At 42.3% G+C, this 25,405-nt stretch overlaps 1 protein-coding gene across 2 annotated transcripts in view; it reads left to right on the forward strand.

Annotated features, from left to right (window-relative positions):
* Positions 1-25,405, forward strand: part of LOC120940587 (unconventional myosin-X-like) — a 298,063-nt gene that overhangs the window by 116,779 nt on the left and 155,879 nt on the right. The window contains exons 1-2 of one of the 2 annotated variants that reach the window (XM_040353534.1): positions 21,309-21,313; positions 23,687-23,688. The exons of the other annotated variant lie outside the window; for it this stretch is intronic. The gene's annotated coding sequence lies outside the window, so the exon portion shown is untranslated. Of the gene's footprint in view, positions 1-21,308; positions 21,314-23,686; positions 23,689-25,405 lie in introns of those variants that run through there. 2 annotated transcript variants of the gene reach the window in all.

A 25,405-nucleotide genomic window follows, 5' to 3' on the forward strand; every position in this document is an offset into this window, starting at 1 on the left:
ATGATCTGATGAAACTGACAACTGGAATTTTTATTGTAATGAGCAGGATGTTTTTAATATAAAATGTGTTGTATGTATGATTTTTCTCTTTGTGATTTTTAAATTTCATTTGTTTGTACCAAAATAGTTTTGTTTAAGTGAGACTTATCTGATAATTCTAAATATAGTTTAGCGTATACTGACAATAGCACTGAATGTTCATTAAAGTGGTATAAAACCCAAAAGCAAAAATGTAATATATTGCAGCTTACCATGTCTTAGATGTGGTGACGTAATTTGTTTTCTTGTTTTATGATTTTTTTTCTCTACTTTTACCTGTTGGTCCTGCCAGTAAGTCTATTCTTTTTCAACTTTACCTTCAACAGACCATGTTGTCCAACAAAAGGGGCAATTAAAGTATTGAGACTATTGGTTTTCTTTTTTGTTTTCTGTAGTGCATTATTTTATTGTGTTTATGTATATCACCGTAGGGTGTAATTTTATTATGAGATATCAAATCTGTGATAATTTTAATTAAATTCACAATAGCCTTGACTTGTATTCTATACTTACAAAACCTGTTTTGTTTTTTATTGTTTTCTGTGGCATTGTTGTGTAGATTCACTCTGTATTGTCACTAGGACTCCTACACACGGCCGAGAATCTCGTCGTAAAATAAACTTTGTTTTGCCGGACAAGGTTCTTGTCAAGCTTTACAAGTTTCTTGTCAAGCTTTCCTTGCATATACACTGTCAAGCCAAAACGCAGTGACGTACAACACGTACAACGGCACTATAAAAGGGGAAGTTCGATTCCACTGGCGCCACCCTTTGGGCTGCTTTTGCTAATCTCATGTTACTGCGTGTTTAGTAAAAGTTTGGTAAGAGACGATTCATGCTTTTCAGTCTGTTACAGCGTGCCGAATGTGCTATCTCCATTACGAACGCTATTTTTACCGAAGGTGCGCTCCCGTCTCATACTTTATTCTGAGCATGCGCAGGTTTCTAAGCATACACACGAACATGTTTCTCGACGTAAACCAGCCCGACGAGAAACACAACAAGGAAATTGAGACTCCCGGCGAGAAAAAATAAATCATGTTCTCTTTTTTTCTCGTCAAGATCCACAACAGTTTTCTCGACGAAAAACATACACACGGCCGTTTTTCTCGGCAAAAAGCTCTGCCAGCATTTTTCTTGATGGATTTTGCAGAGGAAAACGGTCATGTGTACGAACGAGGCTTAAGAGTGAAGTAACATGTAAAATTTGGAGATGTTACAAAAAGGAATTAATGTGAAATCTTCCATTGTGGGCACTTTTTGACCATTTCAAACTCTTTTCAAAATATTTTTTTCTTTAGAGAACTTAATTTTAGATAAAAGAAAAAAAGGTGTTTCACCCATTAGTATGTCTGTATGAAAATAGAGGAAAGAACAGAAGAGGCAACTGAACAGACATAGCATTATAGTACAGTGTAGCAACATACTACAGTCATAGTGAATAATATTATTCTGCTTCTCTCATAGCTATAAATTGCAAAACTCCTTTGATTTGGATTATGTATTCATTTCATTAGGATCAGGGGATGCAGTATTTTATAAAGATTGTTACCTTAAATCCGAGGAGGAGGATTTGTCAGATTAGGGAGATTAGGGGCTAATGACATTAATTAACCCACATGCATCTTGGAGGCAGCAAGATGGCTGGAAAACTACAGCGAGGAAATGCTGGGAATCTGATATTATTTATCTGTTCTATGCTCAGAATTTATTGCTCAGAATTTATTTCCTGCAAAATCCAAGATGTTTTGTTTGTTGTGTGGCCTGCCATGAAAGTCTGTACTGTGGTTTGTTTCCCTGTTCAAAAAGCTTTATTGAAAGCTGAAAAAGATTACAGGCTGATGCAGCAGTTTATATAGAACATACCCTAATGATATATTCATGTGAATCCAAGCAAATGTGCCTATAAGCAATCAAGTGGGTGGAAACTGAGAAACGTATTAATGGTGGACCAATGGGAAAAAGTCATAAGTTCACAAAAGTTAACGGTAAAATGTGAGAGAGTGGAGACAGAAAGGGAGGAGGAGAAAAGGAGGGGACATACATCGGTACTGGTGGTCAAGGAGTGAGAGAAGGGGCAATACTATGGCATTAAGGTTTAAGCAGAGTGGAGTCAAACTCAGTCAGCAAGAAGCGATCTATCCAAGGTTGCTAGATTCTCGTGTATTTGGCGAAAGGGGTAGTAAAGGCTTGCTTCTATTTTTCCATGTTCCATATATTGAGGGTCGAGAACTTCCATGCCAATGCTATTGTTTGTTTAGCCAAGGTTTTAATTCACATTTTTTAATTCAAGATTAAATTGTGCAGTTGTGAGGTCTGGAGGTTTAGAAGATCGACGGATGGCTGGCTTCACACTATTACATTGCATTAAAGTGCAGTAAAATGTGCATTTTACTGTGTTCTGCAACAGGATCAACAACTCTCCAGACTTTATTTGCCATTTACTTAGGATTGTACCCGAATACACAAATATAGCAGGGGCAACTTAGCTGTGCTGCCGGATTTTACAACATACAGTGGATATGAAAAGTCTACACAGGCATAAGTGTGCGCAGCCTATTGCATTAGGGTGTGGACCCCAAAGCTCAAACACATATCAATGCCACCTGCTGTCACAGGGAGGAGGCTCTGGTGGTGGGTGGCAGTTAATTAGAAGCATATTAAATTACACCCTAAAAATGGGTGTAACATGTTCCTAAAGTTGAGCCTAGCCTTTATAATGGGGGGCATTTATGCTGGCACCCCCAACCACCCACCTGGTATTGCCTCTGGACTATGCTAACAATGCATATGGGGTAATTAGGGTGTGCTCAGGCACACCCGGCACTTCCTGTGCACATGCCTATGTATACAGGCACATATCAGGGATATTAAGTGTTTCCTTTACATATTCTTTAAGATAGTACAGTGCATATAGAACATATATAATAGGCACTAATGAATAGAAAATGTTGCATTGTAGAGTTGTTGGAATTTATACAACTCCCCTACTTTATCTCCTTAGATAGAAGCCATGACCTACATGCCAAGAACAAATTATTCTTGTTTTCTGGTTTGCTGGTGGGGGCTCATCTGCATATTACAACCTTAGGCAGGTCTCAGCAGGTATAAAAAATGACTGCAATTACTGCACTATATTAGTATATTATTTTATTGAACTGACCTTAAATAACTTCTAACAGGCATCACTGTCTTTTTCACCTGAATAGCAGCATTGTCCAAAGTATTTTTCTTTTACTCTAAAAATAGGTCTGCTTGAGTCACTGTGGAATATCTGTGTCAAATCAAGTTTTACCCACAGTAAGCTTGTTATTCCTGCTTAACCAGCAACAATTTTAATGATGTCCCAAGATTTCCTAACCCAAATAAACAAAAATTCTGGATCTACTTCAATTGCAGCAAGCACAAAGAGTGAATCTTAAGACAGCAGGAGCAACCTGTGGCCTTACTTGGTGAACTGACGGGTCAGAAGACCACTTCGTAAACATTTCAAATGGCTTCCAGAAACCCAGTGTAACCTCAGCATGTGTAGCTTGAGCTGCTCATCAAAGAGAAGAAAACTGTGTGAAGATTATCATGGAATGTAACAAAACTTTAACTCTAACATACTAAACAAGGCTCTATTTTTATGGTCTTGTGTGTGTGTGTATGTCAGATCCCAATATTTAACATTTTCAACAGTAATAATTGTTAACACTTTAGCTTGTCCAGGATTTCATAGTAAAATTGACTTTCATCCTATATAAAACCATTCTACTTTCAAGAGCACCTCACTTTACCTGCATGAAATCAGACAGGTGCACATCTTTTATGCTTGCAGCTCTCCTATGCTTATTTTGCCAGGGTAGCAGTGTTGCCAACCGTCCATATTTTTACGGACAATTCGTAAAAACGGGCACTTTTTTCCCCCGGTTGTAAATGTCCATGGATTGGAGCCGGGGGGTGATGGTGGCTGTGGTGGCACCGTAGAGGGGGATGGAGGCAGGGGGATATTGGAGGCAGGGGGTGTTGGTGTCACCGCAGAGGTGGATGGTGGCACCGCAGAGGGTGGGGGATGGAGACAGGGGTTGTTGGTGGCACCGCAACGGGAGATGGAAGCAGGGGACAATGGAAGCAGGGGGTGATTGGAGGCAGGGGGAGATTGGAGGCAGAGGGAGATTGGAGGCAGGGGGAGATTGTGGCACTGCAAAGCGGGGTGAAGGCAGGGGGTGTTGGTGGCAGAGGGGGATGGAGGCAGGGGGTGATGTGACTAAATAATTTGCCCTTATTATTTCGAAAATAGCAAAATTATCTTTTTTTACCTTAATATTTACCTTAAATCACATTGCTATTTGCCTAGCGTACTTGTTTGTAGCCCAAATACTGAAATTTGCACCTAAAAATTTAATTTAGTAACTTCAGTAAAAACGTGGCTGCGCCAGTAAATTTTGGGTGTAGTGCCAGTAAATTTCAATCTGGTAGGTTGGCAACACTGCAGGGTAGTGTTGGAAAGAATGTATAGTTGAGTCCCTGCAGCTTTCAACAGAGACTCAGTAACATTGTGGTGACACCGAGATTTCTTCTAAAAATCCAGCTGTTGAGCTGCTGCTGCAACTAAGTATAGCTCTATGCATGAGTAATTGTACTTAAACTTCTGTGATTTTCTGGTTGAAGCTACAGGTTCTCCTACCTGATATTTTTTACAGTTGCACATACTCACCTCCCCTTCTTTCATCCACGGCTCCAATCTAACCGGCAAGAGTAAATTGATAGCTTGGTCATGTGACAGCTATATATCAATTAGGGAAAAGGGTTCTTTTTTTTCAATAAAATACAGTGCCATCATCCACATACAGAAATAGAAGGCACAATGTAAATTAAGCAGTGTGGGCCAGATTCTCAAAGGACTTACGAAGGCGTATCTCCACGTACGCCGTTGTAAGTCCGAATTTTACCCGTCGTATCTATGCGCCTGATTCTTAGAATCAGTTACGCATAAATTTGGCCAAGATACGAGCGGCGTAAGTCTCCTACGCCGTCGTATCTTGGGTGCATATTTACGCTGGCCGCAAGGGGCGCTTCCGTAGATTTACGCGTTGAATATGTAAATTAGGTAGAGACGCCAATTCACGAACATACTTGCGCCCGCTACGCCGTTTACGATAGACTTACATCCGGCGTAAAGTTACCCCTGCTATATGAGGCGCAGCCAATGCAAAGTATGGACGTCGGAAAAAGCGTATCTTTTTACGCCGTTTACGTAGGTGCGTAGGTTACGTTAACATCACAGGCATTGAGCCGGCGTATCTTAGGGAGTAAATTCGACGTGATAATGAGCATGCGCGCGCATGCGCCATACGATCGGCGCTTCATTTGCATGGGGTCACGGCTCATTTTAATAAAACACGCCCACCTCTTCCACATTTGCATTACGCAGGCTTACGCCGGCAGATTTATGCTACGCCGTCGCAACTTACGGAGCAAGTGCTTTGTGAATACTGCACTTGCCTGTCTAAGTTGCAGAAGCGTAGCGTAAATAGGATACGCTACGCCCGCACAAAGATACGCTCTCCTACGTGAATCTGGCCCTGTGTGTTTACTATCACTTTACAAACTCGGCTCTTTCCACCTGTCTGCGTGTTCACTGTCAGCACATGCGCAGCAGAGTCTGATTTAGCTCCTTGTGCTACCCATATCTCTCCTAGTCTTCTGTGCAACGTGTGATAGGAGGCTAATAAGGCAGATTTAACTTTTAATATTTGCATGTATTTGCACTGTTATTCGCCACAGCATTGAATTGAGCTTGTTGCAGAGTTCAAATTTTTCAGTAGTAAGAATAGACCAAACTAATGGCGGTACACACAACTGGAATTTCCGTCGGGATAAACCCTGACGTATTTTTCTGACAGAAATCCATTCAAGCTGTCTTGCATACACACTGTCACACCAAATTCCATCCATCCAAAACGCGGTGACGTACAACACTACGACAAGCCGAGAAAAATGAAGTTCAATGCTTCCGAGCATGCGTCGACTTGATTCTGACCATGCAAGTTTCATACAATCGAACGGAATTTCCGATCGATCTCATTTCATCGGAAAAAAAGAGAACATGTTCTCTTTCTAAGTCCGTCGGAATTTCCAATGGAAAAACTCCAAAGGGGCATACACACGGTCGGAATATTCGATGAAAAAATTCCGTCTGACTTTTCCCATTGGAAATTCCGATCGTGTCTACAAGGCATTAGTGTATTTATAACCAAGACAGTTTTTTGGCCTTTTTTTCTTTTTAAATAAGTAGGGAAGGATTAGTAGCCCTGTCTTGTCAGTTTATATATTTCTGTCTGTGCGCAATTGAGGAAAATTTCTCTTCTTCCTCTTCTACAGACATAACAGAAAGTTAGAGGAAGTCCTCCAAAGTTATTCCCCTGTTAGAAAACAGCAACATTTTGATATTTCATTCTCCGTGGCATTTCCCTGGCTTTAAGGCAAAATTACACTGGGAAAAATAAACCTGTACATCATTTTCTTTGTGCAGATATGGTTTAAATTCATAGAATTAGCATGGTTGTGAATTAGACATTTTTTCTTTCAAATTTTTTATTTAAGAAAAAAAGGCAGCTTCCAAATAGACACACCTACAAAATAGGAAGTATACAAAGGATCCAGTAACAGTCAATTACAAATACAACAGATTTGTGTCAGAAAAGTAAAAAAAGACGACCAATGCTGACCATCAAAATGTCGAGGTCCTGACAGATATCAGCCATAATCTAGACCGATAAAATAAATGAGACATTTTATGGTTTTCACACACAGGCTGCATCTTGTCTGTTTGCCTCAGTCAAGATCAAAATTACGAGGAGCATGAATGAATCACTTGAGTTTCACTTGAAACGACAGAGACAAACTTCGGGAAAGGTGTTTTGTTATTGGTGTTGTACGATATTTCCAAAATGTTTTTCCAGTAACATTCATTAACAACACCTTGTTGCGTGCAGCAAAAGCAGGAAACTGTATCTCTGAGAAAACTGGTGGATGAAACTGACACCTAGCAAAACTTTAAGGCAAGATTCACATCCTGCTTTTTGTATTTTCAGTGTGGATTTCAACAAAAATCCTTCCTTAGACTTGTTCATGTAAAACACATGTAAAAAAAAAAGTCCAAGCTGCTACTGCAATGTCTGAAAATGCATGCACATTTGCCAACTATGCAGGGCCAATAAATCACCATAAGGTTTGCTCTTGTAGGAACATTCATTCCCTGTTTTCGCTTTCCTGAACTTACAGGTATTTTCTGTGGAGAAAGAAGAGGACCAGAACTGAAGTCTGGGCACATGAGTTTCAGTATACTGTACATTTGTAGCTGGTGCCCAGCTTGACTTAAAGCAGAGTTCTGCCCCTCCCCCCAGCAAATTATTAAAAGTCAGCAGCTTCACATACTGTAGCTGATGACTTTTAATATTAGGACACTTACCTGTCTTGGAATTCAGTGATGTCGCCCCCCCAGCCAATGTTTCCATTGGCTTTTGGGTGCTGCCACTGCCTGTAAGGGAAACCAGCAGTGAAACCTTGCGGCTTCAAAGCTGGTTCCCTACTGTGCACGCTCTCTTAATGGCCCGGCGATGGGGGGAAAGAGGAGGGGGTGGAAAGCCGCTGTGAGATCGCTCGGAAGTGGGAATGGGTACCTGTCAAAATCAGGTGCCCCCCCCCAAAAGGTGTCAAATGTGGCACTGGAGGGAGGAGGAAGGGGATAAGCAGAGCTTCCACTTTTCGGTGGAACTCTGCTTTAATTTCCAAGCCATTGAATAAGAGACCACTAATAAGTGTTACAAATTTAGCTTGCAGGTGGATGTAGTTAGCAGTGTCCTGTAATGAAGAAAGGCCACCCCAGTAGGCTACTTGTAAGCGGGGTGACCTGCCCTCTTACCACCATCCTATAGTTCTGTATGGGGCCTGCCTTACACAGGCACTGCTGATGTAGCAACACCAGTGCTGCTTTTTGTAAATGATCCCTGCGGGAGATAAAGGAAGCCTTTGCTTATACTTTTCCCACCTAGCACCTCTGTGCTCTCCCTGCTCTAGGGAACACGAGATGGTGTGCTTTTATGATTGCTATGCCAGCATTAAAACTGTGTTGCCATCATCTCTACTAATCCAGTGCCTCCTGCTGCAAGGAAAGAGAAATGTGCTTTTTTGTTTCTTGTGCCAGCACTCTAACAGGCTCAATAACACAATGCCAGCTCTTCTGAACTAAGCAAAGGACACTTCCCCTCTCTCCTGGAACCGCCCACAGAACTACTTATTACACTCCCAAGAGGCAGTCCTACACACTGCTTGCATGCAGAGTAGTTGCCTCCCCCTGACTGGTGGTAATTAGAGATGAAAAGCGGGCCCTATGATCACTTCACAGGGATTTATTTCAGGTAAATCCCAACTGCATGAACTAAGAAATGTCAAATTACCATTATAACCCCTGGTTGGGTTTACCCGGATTGTGTCTGTCAACTCTGATTTTGTGTCTGTGGATGTCCAAAGACTGGAGGATTGTAAAAGATCTGCATGCTATGAGCGGATAGCAGTGGTGTCCAAACTGCAGACTGGGGGCCGAATGTGGCACTTTGCTTGCCTTTATCTGGCCCTTGAAGCATATCCCTCCCATTGATATGAGACACTATTCTGACAACTGATATCAACAGTGGGGCACCATTTCTCCCACTGATGTCAACAGTGGGGCACTATTCCTTCCAATGATACCAACAATGGGGCGCTATTCCTCCGACTGACACCAAATGTGGCAATGTTTATTTCCATTGATGCAAGGAAAATTTCCACTTCTGCTGGCCACAGTCTGGCCCCCCAAAAGTCTGAAGGACAATAAACTGGCCCTTTGTTTCAAAAGTTTGGAGACCCCTGGCGGATAGCCAAGCACTGCAAAAAAAAGTTTATTGTTTCTAGGTAACTCTAATATGAGGCAGTTTATTGTTTACAAAAAAAATAAAAAAAATTAACGGCAATAAAAAGAAAGTCACGAATGTAGTTTTAATTGAAAAAAAAGGCTCCTGCCCCAAAAAGTGCAAATCTTGCTTACATGCAGTGGCGGCTGGTGAAGTTTTATGATGGGGGGGCGCAATATCCCGCCCTTCCACATTTGGTCCCTCCCACTTCTCATAAGCCACACCCCTTATATAATCCACCACTCCGTCCCCTGTATTCCACTCAATGTCAGGAGTATACAGCTCAGCGTCACAGCACAGAGTATATAGCCCCAGCATCACAAATTATGGTATATAGCGCAGCCTTACAGATCGGTGCAAACAAACTAAAATATGACACTGTTAGTAATGAAGGACTCGAAATGGGCAGGAGATTACCAGAGACTGCGGACATACTGCACAAGATTACCAGAGACTGCGGACATACTGCACAGGATTACCAGAGACTGCGGACATACTGCACAAGATTACCAGAGACTGCGGACATACTGCACAGGATTACCAGAGACTGCGGACATACTGCACAGGATTACCAGAGACTGCGGACATACTGCACAAGATTACCAGAGACTGCGGACATACTGCACAGGATTACCAGAGACTGCGGACATACTGCACAGGATTACCAGAGACTGCGGACATACTGCACAAGATTACCAGAGACTGCGGACATACTGCACAAGAGTACCAGAGACTGCGGACATACTGCAGAAGATTACCAGAGACTGCGGACATACTGCAGGAGATTACCAGAGACTGCGGACATACTGCAAAAGATTACCAGAGACTGCGGACATACTGCACAAGATTACCAGAGACTGCGGACATACTGCACAAGATTACCAGAGACTGCGGACATACTGCACAAGATTACCAGAGACTGCAGACATACTGCAGGAGATTACCAGAGACTGCGGACATACTGCAGGAGATTACCAGAGACTGCAGACATACTGCAAAAGATTACCAGAGACTGCGGACATACTACACAAGATTACCAGAGACTGCGGACATACTGCACAAGATTACCAGAGACTGCGGACATACTGCACAAGATTACCAGAGACTGCGGACATACTGCACAAGATTACCAGAGACTGCAGACATACTGCAGGAGATTACCAGAGACTGCGGACATACTGCAGGAGATTACCAGAGACTGCAGACATACTGCAAAAGATTACCAGAGACTGCGGACATACTACACAAGATTACCAGAGACTGCGGACATACTACACAAGATTACCAGAGACTGCGGACATACTGCACAAGATTACCAGAGACTGCAGGAATTACTTGTCCTGCGACTTGGGACTTAAATGTTGCATGACAAGTCGTTTCCAATGAGAACCGTTCATATCTGTGCGACTTCAAAGTAGTCCCTGCATTACTTTGGTCCCACTTTGATGCAACTTGAGGTCCGTAGACCTCGAGAATACACAGGCATTGCTTTAAAGGAGTTCTCTGAGCTAAAACTTTTAACCCCCGCTGTGCCCGGGCTGTAAAACTATACAAAATAAACTTTCACTTACCTGCCTACGATCCCCCGTTGTTCCGATATCGCCGTCCCGTTCTCCGGTCCCGGTCTCTTCCACTTCCTGGGGGTCGGTGACTCACAGTGCGCTCAGCCTATCAGCGGTCGCGACGGGACATTGCTGCGGCCGCTGATAGGCTGAGCGCACTGTGAGTCACCGACCCCCAGGAAGTGGAAGAGACCGGGACCGGAGAACGGGACGGCGATATCGGAACAACGGGGGATCGTAGGCAGGTAAGTGAAAGTTTATTTTGTATAGTTTTACAGCCCGGGCACAGCGGGGGTTAAAAGTTTTAGCTCAGAGAACTCCTTTAAGTCACATCAGAATTGCAGTAGAATTGTGCAACTTTCAGACTGCATTAGCCTGAAAGTCGCAAGATTCTGCCACAATTTTTTGGTGCGATTTTGCAGCGACTTAAAGCAATGCCTATGTATTCTGGAGGTCTATGGACCTCAAGTCACATCAAAGTGGGACAAAAGTAATGCAGGGACTACTTCAAAGTTGCACAGATATGAACAGTTCTCATTGGAAATCATCGGGTCCAACTTATCCTGCAACTTTCCAGTCCCAAGTCGCAGGACAATTTGCAAGCGGGGGGTGGGGTGGTGTTGACGGCCGATATTTTCCCTGCACATTAAGTATAAAAAAAGTTTTTTTTTTTTAATAACTGGGGGGGGGGGGGGGTGGTCTGGTGGGGTAGTGTTACCGCCCGCTATTTGTGCTGTAATGAATTTTTACATAGAAAAGAAATGTTGTTAATAAATGGGTAAATTAATTATAAAAAAAGATTTTTTTAATAACCGTTATTGGAAAAATCTTTTTTTTATAATTCATTTACCCATTTATTAACAACATTTCTTTTCTATGTAAAAATTCATTACAGCACAAATAACACTACAGCGGGCGGTAACACTACCCCACCAGACCACCTCCCCCCCCCCAGTTATTAAAAAAAAAAAAAAAATTTATACTTAATGCTAAATTGAATCAAATATAAAAAATAAACTGTTAATAAGCTTAATATATTTAACTAATATAACATAAAATATTAAAAAATTAGATAAAAAAAAGAGTTTGAATAAGCGGGGGGGGGGGGGTGGCCGCCGCCGAATATTAGATGCAAAAAATGACTTTGAATACCCGGGGGTGGGGGGGGGGGATATGGTGCCGCCGAATACTAAATAGAAAAAAAAGTTTCAATAAACGGGGGGGGGGGGGGGCCCGGCCGCCCGCCCGCCGAATACGAAAATAGTTTGTGGAAATCGCGGGGGGGGGGTTGGATGCTGTGAAGCGGCCGCAGATGTAGAGACAGGCAGGCTTACCTCTTCCACGGTCGGGCGCACTGAGCTCGAGCTGACCCGACGTCACTTCCTGTTTTCCCAGTGACGTCGCAACAAGCACAGAGACGGGCGGGTGCACACAGACAGTGTATGCACCCGCCCGGCCATAACAGTACACTCCATCGCGCCGGAAGCGAGTGGCGCGATGGAGAACGCCACAATGGCATATTTTTTGTGCCAATGTAGCGCCGCGTCTGCAATCCCGTGATTGCACAGACGTGGCGCTACTCCAACAGCACTGTTCCCGGCGTCCGGCGCGCGGACACAAAGCACATAAAGCCCGTTTTTGGGAAAAAAAAAATCTTAAAGGGACAGACTTAAAAAAATTTTTTTTTTTTTTTTTTTTTTTTACTGACTGTGGGATGGGGGGCGGCGCCCGGGCGCCCCTATGGACGGGCCGCCACTGCTTACATGGTATATACAGCTGTATTAAAAATGAGAACTAGATGGACGTCGGGAGGTTGCATAAACGTCCTCATCATATTTTTTTTTTCAAAATTATATTACTTCGGGATAAAGGATGAGAACATTCAGGCCTTGTACTCACGACCGGATCTGTGCGCTGGAAACTGTCTGCCCGACAGTTTCCGGCGTACAAGGCTGATTTGTGTTTTGTTCCGCTGGCGTGTACACACCAGCGGACCAAATTCCCGTCGTACCGGAACGCGTGCACGTAAACTACGTACGACGTCACTATAAAGGGGAAGACCAAAGTTAATGGCGCCGCCCTCTGTTCCTCTTTTGCTAGTTACGTGTTTGCTCGTGTTAGTGAAGGTTTGGTTAGAGCTGATTCGCGCTTCTCGGTCTCCAGGCTTTGACAGCGTGTATTCACGGGTTCAGTGCGTGTGCTTGCGGTAACGTAGTTGTCATTCGGCTATAGGCAAGCAGGTTGTTTCTGCTTTAGCAGTTGCATCCTGTGCGCTCGTATCTGTTTGTCGCGCGTTTGTCGCAGGTAGTGCTGGATTTGCGAGTGCTTTCTGTTTCAGTGTGTTCTTGACTGACCAGCCGGCCGGTTTGAAGCCATGATGGAGCAGCAGCGTCAATTTTCGCGAGTTGGTGCTGTTTATGGGATGGCTGCTGGATATGTTCATTTGTCCAGTACTTTGGCCAGAAACAGGGGGCGGAGGCGTTTCTGGACCAAGAATTGGTTGCGCCAGCGTGACCAGTTCTCACATATGCCTCTGCTTAGGGAACTCCAGGAGAATAATCCTAATGACTTTAGGAATTTTCTCCGCATGACGGACCCCGTATTCAACCGTCTGCTGGATCTTCTGTCCCCCTATATCACGAGGCAGGACACTGTGATGCGCCAAGCCATCACGGCCGAGCAGAGGCTTATTGCCACGTTGCGGTACCTGGCGACTGGGAGGAGCCTGCAGGACCTCAAGTTCTCGACAGGCATCTCTCCGCAGGCGCTTGGGGTCATCATACCGGACACGTGTGCTGCCATCATCAAAGTTATGCATGAGGAGTATATTAAGGTAAGTTTCCTGGCTCTAATAATGTGGCCAACTAACTTTATTTTTATTTTCCCAGATATGCTGTGTGTTTAACTAACGTTAGCTTTTCTCCCTATGCATGTTGATATCAGCTTTACATGTTTTATTCTTGGCCTACCTGCATATTTGTCCCTTACCCAATATTAACCTGTCCAGCATGCTATCCTAGGGACAAACCCACCTTGCCATTTTTTCAAACAGGACTTTTTGGGGTTTTTCCCCCCCCCCCCCCCCCCCTTCAAACTTTTATTGTCCCCATCAGAGGGCTGTGGAGTCTCTTAATGAAGTGGCCCTATATATTTCATTTTCCAAATTCTCCATGCACATTTTTCTAATGCAATTTTAATACTGTGAACTGTCACAAGGATGCTTGTAGGATGTATTTGTTACAAAGTACTAAATCTCTAATTTTGTTTGTCCCCACAGCTACCCTCCACACCACAGGAATGGCAGTCTGTGGCTTCCCAATTTGCCCAGCGGTGTGATTTTCCAAACTGCGGTGGAGCAATAGATGGGAAACACGTCCGCATTGTGCCCCCACCCCGCTCGGGGTCCTACTATTATAATTACAAGGGTTATCATAGTATTGTGTTGATGGCGGTGGTGTCGGCACAGTATGAGTTTCTATATGTGGACGTGGGGAAGAATGGCCGGATGTCTGATGGGGGAGTGTTCGCACGGACTGATTTCTATGATCGTCTCCAAGCTGGTGGTCTGGCATTGCCACCAGATGAAGATAATGTGGAAGGACTTCCGTTTGTGTTCCTAGCGGACGAGGCTTTCGGGCTTGGTCCTCACCTCATGCGGCCTTTTCCCCAGAGGACCCTCACCTCAGAGAGGAGTGTGTTTAATTTTCGGTTGGCCAGGGCTCGGAGGGTAGTCGAGAATGCCTTTGGGATACTCACCAACCGGTTCCGCCTGTTCAGGACATCGATACATCTGGCGGAATATAAATTGGACACCGTTGTATTTGCCTGCTGCATTTTGCACAACTTTTTACGCAGGCACTCCCAGACGTACCTACCCGACATCGGTTCTGAGGCAAGACTACCCTCAGATCCCCTTCCCGGGCTGGACACTGGTCGCGCTGGCTTGGCCCCCCAATCAGCTCGTGAGGTACGCGACAAATATGTTGAGTACTTCATGGGTCGGGGGGGCCATTGCTATGCCAGATCATATTTCTTTCTAATTCGGCCCCCAAAGAAAGGAATATTCTAAAAAATAATAAATAATTAGACCATTGGACTTTATACAGTTGTTTGTCATTAATGCTTTTTCTCTTTTTCTGTCTTCCTGGTTCTCTAACTAACTTCTTCAATTGTAATGCATAATTGATTTCTCCACTTTTAGTAACTAACCACATTTTGCACAGTATTCACTCATCTACAAACAGGGTATTGAGTCTAGAAATAAGAAGCAACTCCATTTGTAAATGTTGAGGTCAATTTTTTTTTATTTTTGCTTGTTCATGACCCCAAAAAAATTTTTTGATTTTTTTCATTACTCCCTGCTTTTGTACTTAGGAGTCTTCAAAATTTTTTAAAAAATTTTTTTTTTTTTCAGGTAATTCAACCAAAAATATTATGCAGATTATACATTTATTAACAAGTTCACTTTTTTTTTCCTCAAATATAGTTAGATTTATTGTTTACATATATATATATATATATAGATTATATTTGGTGGGGTGTTTACCGCCTTAAATTTATTTTTGGCCATATTTTTTAGGCACAAAAAACAATAATTTTGTAACCATTTTTCTTGTTTTTGGTGTGTTTTTCTAAAACAAAATTTTTGGGTGAGAATTTGGAGTCAAATCTCTACTTCACTAAATTCAGTGATTAGAGAGATTTATAATTCTATATATATATTGAAAATAATTTTTGGCGTTGTTTATTCTTTATGGTCTAAACTTTATAGTATCCCAAAATGTTCAACATGGTCAAAAAGTAACAAAATCAAATTCAAAAAATATAAAAACTCACAACAGCAGTCAGTCATGGTGTGCTTTCACACTGGAACACGCCAAAATTGGAAGATACACACATTCAGTGCAAACTCGCCAAATGTCATTGGTTCAACAGACAAATGGCCACATGTGCTATCTGACATCATGGGTGATCAATGTCTGTGTTTTGTGGGAGCAAACCCTTCCTCTCAACTACTTGAGGATGGAGGAGGGGGTTGGACCCACAAAGCACAGACATTAGATATTCTGTGATGGCAGATAGCACATGTTGGCACACTGTGTGTGTATCTTCAAATTTTGGCGTATTCATTATTCAAACTGTTAAAATGTTTGTGGGGGCGGGGGATGGGCGGGGGGTGTTTCAGTCTTTGACACGGCCCATCATGTCAATAATGTTCTTAAAATTTGCTTCGATTACCATCATTCTTTGCCGCATATTGTCCATTTCCGTGCTGCATTCCAAAAGGACATTTGTTACATTCTGTTCCATGAGAAACATCCTTTCACGCATATTGTGCATTTCAGTGCTGCACTCCATTACCTGCTGAATAATTATAGCAGCACTTGCACGTGAAAATCTTGGCACACCATCCTCCTCCCCTAAACCAACAAAAAAAAAATGGCATTTACAATATTATTTTTCAATGAGGCCTATCTACATATGTTTTTTGGAATCAAGCTAGGGTGACACTGACCTGATGGGCTTCTCCTTTCCACCTCTTCGACATCTTCTATCACTCCTCCTTCTTCCACCACCTCCCCATCATCTTCAATCACTCCTCCTTCTTCCACCACTTCCCCATCATCTTGGACTCCTCCTTCATCCATCAATCCACCTTCTTTCAATTCGCCAAATTGTTCTTCCGCCACTTGCCCTTCATCTGCTATGACTTCTAAGTCCAAAATTACTTCTTCCTCCTCTCTTCCTTCCTCCTTTCTTCCTTCCTCCTCTCCTTCCACATCCTCCTCTCCTTCCACATCCTCCTCTCCTTCCACATCCTCCTCTCCTTCCACATCCTCTTCTCCTTCCACATCCTCCTCCTCCTCCACATGTTGAGATGGCAGATTTTGGCCTTGTCTGGCCCTCTCTGCCTCCTCCAAATGCTGGCGACTTCTTTCCCCTAAAATAAACCAAAAAAAATGTAGACTCATCAGCACACAGATATTGGAGAGCATAAATCGCACACATTGCTTAGAAGATGCTTTCATTTAGTTACTTTTATCTTTCACCAAACCTACATTTTGCAATTACTTCTATATGGCAAGCTCTGATCCTGCCCCTTTTTAGCAAAGTGACACACATGGATGTCCCCCCTAAACTGTATTTCTGGGATACCCTACCAAAACCCATTTTTGATTTGGGGAGACACAGGTGCTCTGCATTGCAGATGTGAAAACATCTGCTTTATTACCACTGTTTTTAGAATGAATCCTGTTTGCCTTTCCCATTCTCCTTCTTTTTTTTTATAGAACTAGCTTTTACACAATGTTTACAAACAAAGTTTTTGGCCAGTGAGCCATGTCCAGGTGTGTTGTTCCTGGAATAACCGAGCCTTTCTGATAAACTATGTGATGTTACGTTGTTTACTAAGAACACTGTTTGTAAATATGTAGTTATTTATGTTCTAAAAAATAAATAACAACATGTCTTTAAAATTACAAGCAGGCCAAGGAGGCAGATGGTGAAATATACATGGCAACACATTATTGCAGACAATCACCACCCCCCCCCCCCCCCAAACCCAATATATATTTACTTACTTTTACGCAGAATTTTAAGTATTTTCTTCATCTGATGTGGCTCCCTCAATTTTAAGTCTGACCATCGTTTCCTCAGCTGTTCCTTGGACCTGGTGATCCCAAACATCCTCTGCATTCTCCTCGCCACCTTGTCCATAATATGTGCCTTTCGGCGGTTAGGGGTCTTGTATGGCCCTAATTCACCATCATAGTCCTTTTTTCGCATGATGTAAACTAACTCCACCATTTCCTGGAACCGCATATTAGTGGCTTTATATCTTCTTTTCCTTGATCGGGACGTCCCTGCCTCTGTCCCTTCACTTGTGGCATGAGAGCATCGTGCCCGCTCGTGTGACATCGCCATCTTTCCTTTCCCACAGAGATTATGGGCGTGGAAAAGATGAATTCTTACGCCATGGGCGGAGAAGAGGGCGGCGTTTAATACATACGCGGAGTGTAGAGAATGCAAACAACGTGTTTACGTCCGTTACGCGGAGAATCTTCGAGCGCATCCAGAACATACACAGTTAACGCCATATTTCCTAAAATCATTGATTAGGGGCCTCGCAAAGGTGACGAGGGCGGGGTTTCATAAATACGCGGAGTGTTAAAAAGGTTTACGCCGTGATTACGCATCTTACGCGGTAATTAGGCGAGCGTGAGAAACGAGGAGCGAGAGACAGGAAGGTAAGGAATTTAAAAATGTGATCAGCAGAGGCCTTGAAAATGTAGACACATGGGATGGGGGTTTGGGCTGTTGGTTGCACCCTTTTTAAGCTATTCTGTCTATGGGGTACCACAATGTTATTTTGGTATCCAAATGCTTTTGGACACCTCACAAAATAGAGATGTGAACAATGCTGTACCTCATTGACAAGTTTTTGAATGGTGTATTCAGATCAGGCAAAGTATTGTTCAAGTGTTGGTTGTACAGAGGTCATTAGGAAGTGTCTTTTATGTCATCCATTGTCAGGGGTATGAGATTTACACATGAAAGAGTGCCTAGATGAAAACTGTCATTTGTAAGCATTGTTTAATTTAATATATTTAAAATATTTACTGCAATGTGAACAATGGCTCTGCATCTAGCAAATCAATGTTTGGTACAAGCAATGCGGCCGAGCTGCCAATCATTGTTTAAACAAGAGAGACTGTGTTTGGAATTAGATATAGGTAATAAATTTGAAGACACATATTAGATCAAGGTCAACGCTGATCCTTTTGAATATTTATTTTTCTGTGGTTTATGTTTTTGTAATCTAGACTCAAAAAGAAATATAATTTTTCTAAAATTGCAATGGACCTCCTACAAAGCAAGGAATCTATAGAGGCCTTACTTCAAAAATACCAGGACACGCCCATCCTGTGGAATTCAAAACACTCGTTATATTGCAATAAAGAGGTACGAGCGGCAGCACTAGAAGAGCTAGCAAATTATATGCAAACTTGGGTGCCAGGATGCACTGCCAACATGGTGAAGGATAAACTTGCCAACCTCAGAAGCACATACAGGAGAGCATACAAAGCTAATAAAATCAAAAAATCGGGAGCAGCAGCAAGACAAGCAAAGGAACCCAAACTGTGGTATTATAAACAGATGGCTTTTTTGCGGGACGAAATGGAAGGCAGGAAAACGATGTCCAGTCTTTCTTCCAACCTTTCCTCCATGCTACCTTCCAGCGGACATTCCCCAGATGACCACAGCCCTGCAGAGTCGGAGGAAGAGGGCCTGGCTGACAGAGATGCAGATCTGCCACCCTTCGATGAGGAGGTATAGTAGTTTCCTCTATATTTATGGCCTAAATAATTCTTGGTGGATTAATGATTAGATATTGAAAAAAAAAAACCAAGCTGGAAAAAAACAAACAAAAAGGTGTACAGACAAATAGGTGTCAGGATGACAACTGCAGGGGTCAGAAGTAGAGTGTATTCAAGTAATAATGAACAGAAAATACTGAACGAAAAACATGAAAATGAGTGTGGTTTTATTTAGCGAAATTGTAAAAAAATTCCTTTTTTTTACACACAGGAAGAAGAGATCAGCCAGGAGGTGGCAGATCCTCAGGTGTCTGTCAGCCAGGAGGAGGCCGGGGTCAGTGGCAGCCAGGAGGAGGCCGGGGTCAGTGGCAGCCAGGAGGAGGCCGGGGTCAGTGGCAGCCAGGAGGAGGCCGGGGTCAGTGGCAGCCAGGAGGAGGCTGGGCCCAGTGGCCTGCAGCAGGTCCACCCGGCCAGGAGAACCACCACCAGCCAGTCTTCTCCCCCCCAGGTGAGGCCATCAGGCCGAAGGAGGCAGTTGAGGCCTGTGGAGGAGGCAAGCCTCCGCATGATCCAGGAGGCAAGCGCCATCATGAGGGCCCCCCTCAACCCCACAGAGGCCTTCAGTGCCTCATTGGCCCATGATTTAAATGAAGGGGAGGAGGACCAGAGAAGACTGGCAAAGGCCCTGATGAACCAGGTACTTTGGTGGATGCAGAGGGGCCTGCTGACCCCAGACACTGGGCTATGTGACCCGGCCCGGCTTGCGGAACACCATCCTCCTGCTGCCACATCAACCCCACCTGCAAGACCCCGTGTTCGATCCGCTGGAAGGCTGCCTGGAGGGAAGGCTGGAAAGAGGAGGAAACGTTGATTTTCTGCCTTCCATTTCCTTCCACATAAAGGACATCTTGTTTGTACTACCACAGTTTGGGTTCCTTTGTTTGTGTGCTGCTGCTTAATATTTTTGTGTTTGGCTCCTGAGGCTTGGAAGTTTATCCTTCACCATGTTGGAAATGCAAGTTTGCATATAGTTTGCTATCTATTCTAGTGCTGCCGTTCTTTTTATTTTTTTGTGATGACATTTGCCAGAATAAAAGGCCTTTTGCTTTCATTTGAAAACATGTCTATTGTTTGATATACTGTGGGGATTATTAGGCAGCAAACCTTTAATAAATATACAATGGGTAATTTACAAAGGACACACTCCTTGGGGGGGGGGGGGGGACATTTGGTGTGCCAACATGGTTTAATATTCTCTAATGAAACACCAAAAAAAAAAAAAAAAAATTAAAAATACATGTAAAAAAAAAATAGTTTAAATGGTGACATAACTAGAAACAAAAAAAGAAATTAAAAAAATGCACATTCCTTTACAAAAATGAATACTCTAAATTATGGAGGACCACCAACCAAAACACACGTCTGGCATAGAAAACATTATTAAAGGATTACATCACAAGCAAGAAATGTGACATTTCAGTATGGGACAACTCTATTGAAATTGCATCAGCAAGAGAACGGGGTTATTCTAGCAAGAGAAGAATTAATCAAACGAGGCTTTAAAATGTGGTTTAGTGCGCCTTTTTAAGACATTGTTCTCTTGCTAGAATAAAAGGTTTCTAATGACGAATGTGCCATATCCCAAAGAAACGCGAGTTTTACCTGAACGAGCGCTCCCGTCTCCTCATTTGGACTGAGCATGCGCGGGGTTTTTGTACGCTGCTTTTGTGTACAGACGACCGAACATGTCTGACGGACACGATTCCAGCAGACTGTTTTAAAGCAAGACCAGGAAACAGTTGTTCGTTGGAAAACGGTCTGGCCGACGATTGTTTGCTGGAATTCTGTACGTTACTGCCTACACACGAACGAACATGTCCGCTGAAACTGGTCCGCGGACCAGTTTCAGCAGACATGTTTGGTCGTGAGTACGAGGCCTAAGATCATCTGTTCCACATCACATGCTGCCTTATGATCCCTGGAATGTTGTCCGCTCACGGATAAGTTCAGCATGGGACAGTTGTTTTTACACTGCTTTTTTTTTTTGCACTACTGTTCTGGAAAAAGTCAACACAAACAATACCACAATGCAAGGAATGTAACCTTAGATGTGCAGTTTATAATTTAGAGAGAAAGTTGGATGAAACCCAGTGCAAATTAGTAAGAGGCAGGAAAAATGCTCATTACATTTACCACAGACCTTCAAACTAACTTTTAAGAGCTAAAACAAGCGTATGGATTATCTTGTCTGTGTTTATGATGGATCAGCAGTTATAGTCTCTAAGTAATGTTTTCTCTATGGCCTGTTTCTTCTCAGTGACATATGTTTTCTTTGTGACTGAGTGAACAGCAGTGACTATATCCAGCTGTTCCAGCCTAGCTTTCTAGCCTGTGAGCTATACTTTACTTTACACTTGTCATTTTTGTAGATACACGAGCATGGCACAGCTACAGCATTTGTTTGCACCAAATTAGGCTTTAATATTATAGTCGTATGTTGTTGCTTGGTAAATATCCTAATAGTAAGTAAACTACAATGGATTTAAAATGTTCACTTAAAACAGAACTAAAGTTCCAATGCTTGCCTTTCTTTACCCTCTCTGTTTGTCCTGTTTACCTTTATCACTGAGATTTAAAGTGAAAGAAAATTCCAAATGTTTAGTTGTCACCAAAAAAGGAATAGAAGGGGAATACTCCAGATCTTATAATGGGGACACTAGGTCATGTTAAAGTGGTTGTAAACCAGTGAATTGACTGGCCTCAGGTGACACACAGAGATGGAACAAATCCTCCTACATAAGTTGTACCTGTCTATCTGCAGCCCTTTCTTCTCTACATCTGTTCAAAGTGCTGAATTATAAAGCTTGTCTGAGAGTTCAGAAAAAAGGGGACATAGAGTTGAAGTTATACTCTGCAGAGCTCTGAGAGCTGATTGGAGGGAAGGGACACCCCCTTTACACAGCACACAGGAACAGAACTGAGGATTTCCATCAGCTAGAGCTCCCTCCCATGTCACCATTTTTCTCATGGTGTCAAGAAAACTTGTCAGAAGTAATTCATTCCGATAGCAGAGGAACAATGGAGCAGACAAAATTGACACTTGGTGCTCTTAATGGAGACAAGTACACGCTATAGAGGGATATGCTTTGTTCATATTTCATGTATGAAGTTTACAACCACTTTAACCCCCCTGGCGGTATTCCCGAGTCTGGCTCGGGGTAAGACTTCTGTACCAAAAGCGTTATCCCCGAGCCAGACTCGGGATCGCCTCGCAGCAGCCACAGACAAAGTTACTTACCTTGTCCCTGGATCCTGCGATGCCTCCCCGCTGTGTGAGCGAGCGGCATCCTCGCTCGATTCACAGTGTCCCCGTGTGCCGCCGATCTTCGTTCCCTGCGACGTTACGGTGCACGGGGGCGGAGATCGGCGCCAAATTCATAAAAGTAAATAAACACATTACATACAGTATACTGTAATCTTATAGATTACAGTACTGTATGTAAAAAATACACACCTCCTTTGTCCCTAGTGGTCTACCCAGTGTCCTGCATGTACTTTTATATAATAAAAACGGTTCTTTCTCCCTGCAAACTGTAGATTGTCCATAGCAACCAAAAGTGTCCCTTTATGTCAAAAGTGCAGAATTGAGCGATAGCGATTTGTGGGGAAATTCGTCATAAAAAAATAAAAGTAATGACAGCGACAATTCTGCAACTGAGCAAATTTCAGTTATTTTGAGTTGATTACATTATTGAAGAATAATTTTTATTATAATTATATAATTATTTGTTATAAATATTTATAGTTATTTATTATATTATAATTTATGATTTTGTTTTTCAAACTTTTTCATACCTGGGATGTCTACTAGACTCTTGTTTGGACAGATTTAGGTGAGTTATTTCTTAAGAATTACAGGCCTACAATGTAAAACTCCAAATTTCCTTGCAAAATAATGGTACCGCTTTCAGCACCTAAAATCTGAAATAATCATACCGCCAGGGAGGTTAAAGTGGACCTTTACCATAAAAAAACTAATTATTTGAATCTGTCTTCAGTCCACTCCCTCACCCACAATTATATAACAATTTTAATTTAGATTTTTTTGTACTAGAGAGTAGCACTTCATCCTTTCTTGCCTATGTGAAAATTACATTGTACCTAATTCCATGTGTGAGTGGATGTGCACATAGTTATGGAGGTCCTGATTAGCTGCTTGCCTGCATATGCCCAGTGAAATTTGTGCTGAAGGTCTTTGCCAGGCCCCAAAGGCACTGGTGACGGGCGCAGGGCCAGCATTAAGGGGCTAAAGTTTCTCTTTAAGAGGGAATTTCCCTCGTATTTAAGACAACTTCCTGTTGTGGCCATGGAAGTGAATGAAAATCTCCACAGTTGGACACAGATGGTGAAAAAAACTGATATGAGTTATAACCCTGCCCTACTCCCTAAAAAGTTTTGGCTTTAGTTCTACTCTGAATTTCCAATGTATCTAATTACACTCTAATGCTAAGAAAAATATTCACAGAAAACATCTAGTTTTAAATGTATTGTGTTGTGGTGTGAATTTTGAATGTTTCCGGAGCCAGTTTTGTATAGTCATCACCTATCTTTACACCCAGTGGAACCCTATGAAAATGCATTTAAAGGATCACAAAATGTATATAGGTGCACTACGTCATGCTTTGTAGAAAATGAAACAGTATATTAGGAGACAAGCTGTATCCTGTAATTTTAAACATATGTGACTCAACTATGTAGAAAACGCAAAAAAAATGCATGAAAATGTGTTGGCAGAATGCTTGTGTCTAAGAGCTTTTGCACGCTTTATAAAGATGTGTGAGTACAAAGCCTTTCAAATCCATGTTTTTTTACCAAAGAAAGAACTGCACCTATGAGAGTGATCTGAAGGGACATGATCTTGTTGTTCATAGCAGCTGGTAAACGTTCCTACTTTTCATTTTACTAACCGCTTTATTTATTTTATCTATTACTTATATAGCGACATCAATTTACGCAGCACTTTAAATGTATATTGTATATTCACATCAGTTCCTGCCCTCTAGGAGCTACAATCTAAGGTCCCTAAAGCTGGGTACAGTGGGCTGATGGAACAAAAACGAGAGATTGCCGTACTAGTCACTAGTAAAGTGATGTTAGTATGGCAATCTCCCCTGCTCTGCTATTGTATTCTGACAGGGGGACTTCCTCGCCAGAACATGGTAATGGTTTTCCAGCATGCCTATTCAACAAAAGCCAGTCGTACAGCTGTACTCACAGGCCACATGGGAGGTTGTTCTGCCTCCTTTACATGTTTACCCTAAGACCCCTTTCACACTGGGGCAGTTTGCAGGCGCTATTGCGCTAAAAATAGCGCCTGCAAACCGACCCTAAACAGCGGCTGCTGTTTCTCAAGTGTGAAAGCCCACCCCTGTGTAAAAGGGGCCTACCTTCAACCCGGAGATTAAGTCTTCCTGGGGTGGTTATTTCTAGTGCATATTCTAGATCTTTTTTCGGATTTACCGTATATCTATACCTTGTCTTGTAAACAGCTAATCTTATATAGTTGGTTTCCAGGCTTGTCACACACTAATGTCCCCTGAAGGCATCCCTGACATATTGGTGAGATTTGTATGGTCTTATCATCCTCGGAGCACAGCCATCAGTGGCGACACCAATTTAAAGAAGGTCACTGCCAATGACAAAAGATTACCAATTATCCAAAAATAACTGTTAAAATATTTTGTACTCTACTATATATTATTCTTCAAATTTTAAACAAAATAAAAAATATGGGCCATTTAATATCAGATAGGGCATATAAATGAAAAAAAAAAAAAAAAAACTACCATTACAGTTAGAAGCACAAATGAATTACCTGATTAGTGATAAATCTATAATGCATCTTTATGAACCAAAGTTTCTCTTGTTTTTCCACAGTCACATCCACAGAATATAAACTTCCCTTTGTGCAGATCTTTTATGTTACATTCCCCAAGCAGGTGGACAGTATACCCCCTTAACATAAAGGGCTACAATATAAACAGATACTGACAACTTGAAGTGGTACATTCTTTTACAGTGAAATGCATCTGTCTTGGTCAGACACACCAGTCTTGCTATACCACGCATTGACAAATATTTTATAAAAAAAAAATGGATAGTTTCTTTTTCATTAAGGCTTTTCGCTATATGTATCTATAGCCATGTATTTTTTTAAGGTTTTTTACTTTTATGTTTTATGTTCGATTGCTATATTTTTTTATTTCGAAATTTTCTTCAAACAGTCAACTACAACCTTTGTCAAAAGAAAAGAAGTGTTGGCTCTTTTAAATAAGTATGCTGCATTGATGATGGCTTATTTCTAAACTGAAAGAAAGCTAGCAAAATTGTAGAATCTTTACAGAAGGATTATTCAGTTTTGCACAATTTATATGTGTAGAGCTATAGCAGTAAATATACTTTTCTTTTTATATAGAACTGTATTAGAATGTCACATTAAAAAAGTGGATGTAAACCCGATTCATGAAATGTGAGCTGGACACATATATCTG

This window comes from Rana temporaria, chromosome 5 (assembly GCF_905171775.1).
Source record: "Rana temporaria chromosome 5, aRanTem1.1, whole genome shotgun sequence".
NCBI lineage: Eukaryota > Metazoa > Chordata > Amphibia > Anura > Ranidae > Rana > Rana temporaria.